General features: G+C 43.6%; 1 pseudogene; it reads right to left on the bottom strand.

Annotated features, from left to right (window-relative positions):
• Window positions 1-6,688: 6,688 nt before the first annotated feature.
• LOC120049158 lies at window positions 6,689-7,413 on the bottom strand (annotated as a pseudogene).
• Between the last annotated feature and the right edge of the window lie 2,843 nt (window positions 7,414-10,256).

Genomic DNA, 10,256 nt, shown 5'->3' on the forward strand with positions numbered 1-10,256 from the left:
TGATACTAGCATGAGCAGTGATACTAGCCAGAGCAGTGATACTAGCACGAGCAGTGATACTAGCCAGAGCAGTGACAGTGATACTAGCCAGAGCAGTGACAGTGATACTCGCATGAGCAGTGATACTCGCATGAGCAGTAGCAGTGATACTAGCCAGAGCAGTGATACTAGCCAGAGCAGTGATACTAGCCAGAGCAGTGATACTAGCCAGAGCAGTGATACTAGCCAGAGCAGTGATACTAGCCAGAGCAGTGATACTAGCCAGAGCAGTGATACTAGCAAGAGCAGTGACACTAGCAAGAGCAGTGACACTAGCATGAGCAGTGACACTAGCCAGAGCAGCGACAGTGACACTAGCCAGAGCAGCGACAGTGACACTAGCCAGAGCAGCGACAGTGATACTAGCATGAGCAGTGATACTAGCAAGAGCAGCGACAGTGATACTAGCCAGAGCAGCGACAGTGATACTAGCATGAGCAGTGATACTAGCAAGAGCAGCGACAGTGATACTAGCATGAGCAGCGACAGTGATACTAGCCAGAGCAGCGACAGTGACACTAGCCAGAGCAGCGACAGTGATACTAGCAAGAGCAGCGACAGTGATACTAGCCAGAGCAGTGATACTAGCCAGAGCAGTGATACTAGCCAGAGCAGTGCCACTAGCCAGAGCAGTGACACTAGCCAGAGCAGTGACAGTGATACTAGCAAGAGCAGTGACAGTGATACTAGCAAGAGCAGTGACACTAGCAAGAGCAGTGACACTAGCAAGAGCAGTGATACTAGCCAGAGCAGTGACAGTGATACTAGCCAGAGCAGTGATACTAGCCAGAGCAGTGATACTAGCCAGAGCAGTGACAGTGATACTAGCCAGAGCAGTGATACTAGCCAGAGCAGTGATACTAGCCAGAGCAGTGATACTAGCCAGAGCAGTGACAGTGATACTAGCCAGAGCAGTGACAGTGATACTAGCCAGAGCAGTGATACTAGCCAGAGCAGCGACAGTGATACTAGCCAGAGCAGCGACAGTGATACTAGCAAGAGCAGCGACAGTGATACTAGCATGAGCAGTGATACTAGCAAGAGCAGTGATAATAGCCAGAGCAGCGACAGTGATACTAGCATGAGCAGCGACAGTGATACTAGCATGAGCAGCGACAGTGATACTAGCCAGAGCAGCGACAGTGATACTAGCCAGAGCAGCGACAGCGATACTAGCCAGAGCAGCGACAGCGACACTAGCCAGAGCAGCGACACTAGCCAGAGCAGCGACACTAGCCAGAGCAGCGACACTAGCCAGAGCAGCGACACTAGCCAGAGCAGCGACACTAGCCAGAGCAGCGACAGTGATACTAGCATGAGCAGTGATACTAGCAAGAGCAGTGATACTAGCAAGAGCAGTGATACTAGCCAGAGCAGTGATACTAGCCAGAGCAGTGATACTAGCCAGAGCAGTGACAGTGAAACTAGCCAGAGCAGTGATACTAGCCAGAGCAGTGATACTAGCCAGAGCAGTGATACTAGCCAGAGCAGTGATACTAGCCAGAGCAGTGACACTAATACTAGCAAGAGCAGCGACAGTGATACTAGCATGAGCAGTGATACTAGCCAGAGCAGCGACAGTGATACTAGCAAGAGCAGTGACAGTGATACTAGCATGAGCAGTGACAGTGATACTAGCATGAGCAGTGATACTAGCAAGAGCAGTGATAATAGCCAGAGCAGCGACAGTGATACTAGCAAGAGCAGCGACAGTGATACTAGCAAGAGCAGCGACAGTGATACTAGCATGAGCAGCGACAGTGACACTAGCCAGAGCAGCGACAGTGACACTAGCCAGAGCAGCGACAGTGACACTAGCCAGAGCAGCGACAGTGATACTAGCCAGAGCAGTGATACTAGCCAGAGCAGTGATACTAGCCAGAGCAGTGATACTAGCCAGAGCAGTGACAGTGATACTAGCAAGAGCAGTGACAGTGATACTAGCAAGAGCAGTGACACTAGCAAGAGCAGTGACACTAGCAAGAGCAGTGATACTAGCCAGAGCAGTGACAGTGATACTAGCCAGAGCAGTGATACTAGCCAGAGCAGTGATACTAGCCAGAGCAGTGACAGTGATACTAGCCAGAGCAGTGATACTAGCCAGAGCAGTGATACTAGCCAGAGCAGTGATACTAGCCAGAGCAGTGATACTAGCCAGAGCAGTGACAGTGCCACTAGCCAGAGCAGTGACAGTGATACTAGCATGAGCAGTGATACTAGCCAGAGCAGGGACAGTGATACTAGCCAGAGCAGTGACAGTGATACTAGCATGAGCAGTGACAGTGATACTAGCATGAGCAGTGATACTAGCAAGAGCAGTGATAATAGCCAGAGCAGCGACAGTGATACTAGCAAGAGCAGCGACAGTGATACTAGCATGAGCAGCGACAGTGATACTAGCATGAGCAGCGACAGTGACACTAGCCAGAGCAGCGACAGTGACACTAGCCAGAGCAGCGACAGTGATACTAGCCAGAGCAGCGACAGTGATACTAGCCAGAGCAGCGACAGTGATACTAGCCAGAGCAGTGATACTAGCCAGGGCAGTGACACTAGCCAGAGCAGTGACAGTGATACTAGCCAGAGCAGTGATACTAGCCAGAGCAGTGATACTAGCCAGAGCAGTGATACTAGCCAGAGCAGTGATACTAGCCAAAGCAGTGACAGTGATACTAGCCAAAGCAGTGCTAGTGATACTAGCCAAAGCAGTGACACTAGCCAAAGCAGTGACACTAGCCAAAGCAGTGACACTAGCCAAAGCAGTGACACTAGCCAAAGCAGTGACACTAGCCAAAGCAGTGACACTAGCCAAAGCAGTGATACTAGCCAAAGCAGTGACAGTGATACTAGCAAGAGCAGTGATACTAGCAAGAGCAGTGATACTAGCAAGAGCAGTGATACTAGCAAGAGCAGTGACAGTGATACCAGCCAGAGCAGTGAGTGATACTAGCAAGAGCAGTGATACTAGCCAGAGCAGTGATACTAGCCAGAGCAGTGATACTAGCCAGAGCAGTGACAGTGATACTAGCCAGAGCAGTGATACTAGCCAGAGCAGTGATACTAGCCAGAGCAGTGACAGTGATACCAGCCAGAGCAGTGATACTAGCCAGAGCAGTGATACTAGCCAGAGCAGTGACAGTGATACCAGCCAGAGCAGTGATACTAGCAAGAGCAGTGAAACTAGCAAGAGCAGTGATACTAGCCAGAGCAGTGATACTAGCAAGAGCAGTGACAGTGATACTAGCCAGAGCAGTGACAGTGATACTAGCCAGAGCAGTGATACTAGCCAGAGCAGTGATACTAGCCAGAGCAGTGACAGTGATACTAGCAAGAGCAGTGACAGTGATACTAGCATGAGCAGTGATACTAGCCAGAGCAGTGATACTAGCCAGGGCAGTGACACTAGCCAGGGCAGTGACAGTGACACTAGCCAGAGCAGTGACAGTGACACTAGCCAGAGCAGTGACAGTGACACTAGCCAGAGCAGTGATACTAGCATGAGCAGTGATACTAGCCAGAGCAGCGACAGTGATACTAGCATGAGCAGTGATACTAGCAAGAGCAGCGACAGTGATACTAGCAAGAGCAGCGACAGTGATACTAGCATGAGCAGCGACAGTGACACTAGCCAGAGCAGCGACAGTGACACTAGCCAGAGCAGCGACAGTGATACTAGCCAGAGCAGCGACAGTGATACTAGCCAGAGCAGTGATACTAGCCAGAGCAGCGACAGTGATACTAGCCAGAGCAGTGACACTAGCCAGAGCAGTGATACTAGCCAGAGCAGTGATACTAGCCAGAGCAGTGATACTAGCCAGAGCAGTGATACTAGCCAGAGCAGTGATACTAGCCAGAGCAGTGATACTAGCCAGAGCAGTGACAGTGATACTAGCAAGAGCAGTGACACTAGCAAGAGCAGTGATACTAGCAAGAGCAGTGATACTAGCCAGAGCAGTGACAGTGATACTAGCCAGAGCAGTGATACTAGCCAGAGCAGTGACACTAGCCAGAGCAGCGACAGTGATACTAGCATGAGCAGTGATACTAGCCAGAGCAGTGATACTAGCCAGAGCAGTGACAGTGATACTCGCATGAGCAGTGACAGTGATACTAGCCAGAGCAGTGATACTAGCCAGAGCAGTAGCAGTGATACCAGCCAGAGCAGTGATACCAGTCAAAGCTGTGATACCAGCCAAAGCAGTGAGTGATACTAGCAAGAGCAGTGATACTAGCCAGAGCAGTGATACTAGCCAGAGCAGTGATACTAGCCAGAGCAGTGATACTAGCCAGAGCAGTGATACTAGCCAGAGCAGTGATACTAACCAGAGCAGTGACAGTGATACTAGCCAGAGCAGTGATACTAGCAAGAGCAGTGATACTAGCCAGAGCAGTGATACTAGCCAGAGCAGTGACAGTGATACTAGCATGAGCAGTGACAGTGATACTATCAAAAGCAGTGATACTAGCAAGAGCAGTGATACTAGCCAGAGCAGTGATACTAGCCAGAGCAGTGATACTAGCCAGAGCAGTGATACTAGCCAGAGCAGTGGCAGTGATACTAGCCAGAGCAGTGGCAGTGATACTAGCCAGAGCAGTAATACTAGCCAGAGCAGTGGCAGTGATACTAGCCAGAGCAGTGACAGTGATACTAGCAAGAGCAGTGACAGTGATACCATGCAGAGCAGTGGCAGTGAGAGTGATACTATCAAAAGCAGTGATACTAGCCAGAGCAGTGACAGTGATACTATCAAAAGCAGTGATACTAGCCAGAGCAGTGACAGTAATACTATCAAAAGCAGTGATACTAGGCAGAGCAGTGATACTAGGCAGAGCAGTGACAGTGACACTAGCCAGAGCGATCTAACCAAAGAAACGGTAATGGAGTCCAGGTGAGTCCAATGATGCGCTGCTGAGCATGATGGTGGGCACAACAATGGTGACAGGTGTGCGTAATGAAGGCAGTCTTGCACCATCGAGTGCAAAAGAGGGAGAGCTGGAGCAGGCGTGACAGGGTCAGTACCTTCTTTCTGTGTCAGACTGAAGCGTTGAAAAGTAGTTAGTGATCACTTTGCACATAGATCCAACGTCTGTGCCAAGCACAGACAGGTTCTAAATATGAAGATTTCCCCTGAAATAACCTTGTGTACTTATCTGGTATATCAACCAGCAAAAATACAGGTGAACTTTCTGCGTAGGGATCTCACCTATTCAATAAACAGCAATTACTTTTGTATGTTTTTACTTCGTCTATTTTCTATGAATTCGTATTAATTGTATTTAAAAAATACTTTGTTAATTTCAATTACTTTCCAACCCATATCAGTTGTATAAATACAACCAACTGTTATTGGTTCACGGACCTCACCTACGAATCATGACAAATACCTTAGTATTTTTTGACTTTGTGTCACGAACAGCGTCAGGGTGGAAATGACCGGACCAAGGTGCAGCGGTGTGAGCGTACATTTTCTTTTAATGTTATAACTGTCACCAACAAAACAAGAAACAACAGTGAAACTGACTAGGGCTATACAGACAACTACCCACAACTAAGGTGGAAAAACAGGCTGCCTAAGTATGATTCCCAATCAGAGACAACGATAGACAGCTGTCCCTGATTGAGAACCATACCCGGCCAAAACATAGAAACAGAAAACATAGAAATAAACTAGAATGCCCACCCTAGTCACACTCTGGCCTAACCAAAATAGAGAATAAAAGCCTCTCTTTGGCCAGGGTGTGACACTTTGTCTATTTTCTATTCATTTTAATTGACTTTATGTTAAAAAAAAAAATACTTCAGGTGCATCTATGTCAACAGACACAACAGACTAATACAAGACATTCAAAAGGCCTTGTGAACTTTCATTAATACTTGATTTGAAAATATTTCAAAAATACTTCCTTAAATTAGTTCTATTGGGGGTCCAAGATTGAGGTCTCTAAGTTTTTTTGCAGGACGCCAACGATATGGCTTCCCACGAGCGCTAAATATGGAAAATCATCACAATGCAGTGATCATTCACTTTTGATTACATCAACTTTGAGTTGAAGTTTGATAGCGAACTGCTCAAAATCAAGTCTCCTTTGTGCAGTATGCCCATCTATTGAATATGAAAAGCCATATATAGAAATGCTAGATTATTTATTTATTTGACAGGGACAATGCACATCAATCAACATTTCTGTCAATGTGACAGATTTTGCCAGCTGGATAGTTTTTATCCGCCAGATAAGAGAGAGACATTTAGCATCACAAACAATTTACATTAAAAAAAGGTCCCTAAATGGGATTTAAAATAATTGTGAAAAAGAAAATACACTAAATATAAACAACCAAATAGTACAAACAGCAACAAATGTGTTCACATTATATTCGCAATATGTAATAATTAAGTATATATAGCATGCCTTATGATGCTTAAAGAACAATAGTTGTTAGTTATTCATTACTTTATTGTTGATAATAATTTGTTGGTAAAAGATACCATTCCCATGTATTGTGACATTCCAGAGACATATGGGATTAACCTATCGACAACATATAGTATAACTGAAAATAAATACAGCATAAATGTTGTCATATTTACATACAATGTTTATTTATTGGAAAAAACATGTACATTTCATGTTGGTGTAAATGTTATCCTTAATCTACATGGTGATGGTCATAGATCCCTTCCACTGCCACCAATTCATCAATCTTCTTGACCAGCTCAACAACTTGATCTCTCCTACGACTTTTGTTGTTGAAAACATGGTATCTGCCAGAACAGCGACGTATAATGTCTTTAAGATTTGAATGACCATCACTTACAAAGTCATGTATTGTTTTTTCCCCAAGTCCATCACCATGAGTAAAGAGCACAATCATGTGCTTGTAGACCTGTGGAAAGAGTTCCTCCAAGACCTCCACAGATCTCTGATCAACGTCTTTCCATGTCCCCAACTTCATCACCAACAGGAAGACATGAGGACCAGGGGATGTGACTTCAAGACACTTCAGTATCTCTCTTTGGATATACAGTCTTTTCCTACTACCATCTGTGTCTAACACTCCACACCACATTTAACCATCTGTTTTCTTGAACCTTTTCTTCCCTACATTTATCAGTCACTGAGGTAGACAGAGGTGCTGTTGTAAATACTTCTTTGCCCAGCATGTTGTTTCCACTTGAACTTTTACCAGATTCAGTTTTTCCAATCAATACAATTCTCAGGTCACAACCTGCAAACATAATACAATGTTAATGATCAAAACCAGTAAAGAAATGTACAGGATCTGAACTGCAAAGTTACAATCAATCAATTCTCACCTGCAGGCACTTCAGGCTCAGGTTTTTCAGGCTCTGGCTTTGAGGAAAAGAAACCCATTGTCTTGATGAAGTTAAATGAATGAAGAGAAACTGCTTTTTCCAATGTTATATCCCCCAAGTTCTCTTAGAACCGCCCACCCAACCTGCCTTATCTCTGTACAATACAGTATATAAGGAAGATGTAGAACTCGTTCAGATTTTTACAGACCATGTGCTGAAGGCCAACCTATGTACTTTTTTTCGGCCAAGTCTATGATTGTTCGAAAAGTGGAAGTCTATTGAAAAAAGTACTGAAAGTTTCCTCACATTGAACTTATCAATGAACAGATAACTAATGAATCAACCAATGGGAAAAGTCAGTGTACCTGTAGTTAGATATTATTCAGTGTGAGATGTATAACTGTAATGAATACCCAGTGTGAATAAGGTTCCATCCTTTTCTCTTTTCAGGCGTTTTGTATCTGTGACAAGCAGTTTCTGGTGAAACAAGAAGAGGAACATGTCACACAGTAAGTGTAACTTTTTAAATGATTAAACCTACCATTATAATGTCAATTTATTTACACATTCATGTAGTTTCATTTAACACTTACAGGGTTAATGCCTTAATTAGCTGTTTGTAGAATATTTCCTCGACATTAGACATTTCTCCCTACGAGTTCTCACATAGTTGTTTGCTATTCTAATTGTTTAATCAGGTGAAAATTATCCCGGTCAAGAGAAACATGAAAGCAACATGTTGAACATCATGTTGCTGGGTCATGCAGGCACTGGAAAGAGTGCTAGTGGAAACACAATCCTTGGAACAAAGTGTTTTGAGTCTTCTGCAAGTTCTGTACCTGTTACTAGAGAGTGTCAGGTAGGACAGAGGAAGTTATTTGGGACAGAGGTTATTAAGGTCATTGATACCCCTGACTTCTTCCATGAATGTGTTAAAAATTCCGATGAAGATTGTAAAAAGCTCTGTGGGGTTGAGTCTAGTGTGTACTTATTGGTCCTTCAGATTGACCGATTCACAGAGGGTGAGAGAGGGATACTAGAACAATTGGAAGAAGCCTTGGGTGAAATCAGAGAGAAAACGATTGTTCTCTTCACGTTTGGAGAGCAACTGACAAATATCACCTTGGATGACTATATCAGAAAAGCAGAACCTCATCTGAAGGAAATACTAAGTCACTGCGGGAACAGGTATCATCTGTTCAAAAACATAAAACCAGACCGTCAGCAAGTAGTGGGTCTGATGGAGAAGATACGCAAACTCCTGGGCCAGGATAACATGTTCCCAGATTTGAGAAAGCCCTCTCTATGCGTTCCATTATGGTTAGGGTTAGGGTTAGGGTTAGTGATTGTGGGACTAATTGTGGGAGTAATCATTTATGAATTATTTTAATATGACATGAAAGCTTTCAGCTAAAAGAGTAACTGCATTCATTCTAGAGTGCCGTTTCACTGTTTATAGCTTATAGCTGCTGACAGCAGTGGCAGTTAGCCTAGAGGTTAAGAGCGTTGGGCCAGTAACTGAAAGGTTACTGGTTTGATTCCCTGAGTCGACTAGGTGAAACATCTGTCAATGTACCCTTGAGCAAGGCACTTAACCATACTTGCTCTCGATAAGAGTGTCTGTTTAAATGTGGCAGGTATTGAGAATGATGTATGCTTGGTGTATTTTCTTTAACCCATATTGTTTACATTTTGTGACTTGTTTTATTGTTGTTTAAAAAAATATCAATTATTTTAGGTATAAGACAACACCATTCTTCTATTATGATAATTAATGTTTAATTATTGTCATCAATAAACCAATGTTTATGGTGGAAACAACAAGACTCACTAATTACTTACATTTATTCCCTGCTGTTTAATCACACAATATCGAGCTCAATTTGTTTCCGAAGGAAATGAAATGTTAATAATATAAATGTAAAATGTGATGTATTAAAGTAACCCTGAGGAAGCAGTGACACTGTCCACAAATCTCTTCTATGTGAATCAAGCATGCACATCAGGAGATTAAAATATTTTATAACAGTATTTAGCATCTGAGTCTTCTTTTGAGTCTTATTTACTGTTATTCAAGTTGTTTTTAAATAGGCTTTTTAAAACAATGCTCTGCAAATTTATGACATAACAATGAGACTGTATTACAGCAGCATATGAAGCGAAGAGGCAATATTTTCACCGCAGAGAATTACAGCATTCAATATAGCAATTGGCCAAACTCTATACTACTGCTCGGTTTGGGATCTGATTAGCTCTTCCACTGACCCTTGAACAAGGGATCAGTCCCCCCAATAGACCTCTCTCCACCTGTGGATGGACTGTCAGACTGAAGCATTGAGGAGTTTTGATTGTGATCATCTTGCGCATAGATCCAATGTCTCTCCCAAGTCATCTGGTAAACACAGCCCAAACAGGTTCTCAACCGTCGCACCCCGTCTGTGTATGATAGAAATACAGATTTCCTAAAATAAAATATTCTAAATATAACAAAAAGATTTACATGAAATAACAGGTTCTATATATAAAAATAATCTACATAAAATAACAGGTTCTGTGACTTTGTGACCTGACCTCAGGTGCATATCAGGGATATCAACCAGTAGACTTATAGGTGAATGATCTGTATCAAACAAGACACTCCTTTTCTTTCTGTCTTTCAGAAATCCTCAACTATGATCGTCTGTTAGCATCCAGAGACTTGGCCAACTCTGCCCTTCATCCATCTCTACTGTTTAACCTTCTTTAACCTGTGAAGATCTGCTCTGATTGGCTAACTGAGAATCATTCATGGCCAATTTTCTTATAAGGACCATTTGTTATAGAGCCTCTAACCTTTTTACTTCAACCCTTTCTTCCCTCACTCCAAGCACATTGTCATGACAGACAGCGTGTCTTATTGCC

Source organism: Salvelinus namaycush, chromosome 6 (genome assembly GCF_016432855.1).
Source record: "Salvelinus namaycush isolate Seneca chromosome 6, SaNama_1.0, whole genome shotgun sequence".
NCBI lineage: Eukaryota > Metazoa > Chordata > Actinopteri > Salmoniformes > Salmonidae > Salvelinus > Salvelinus namaycush.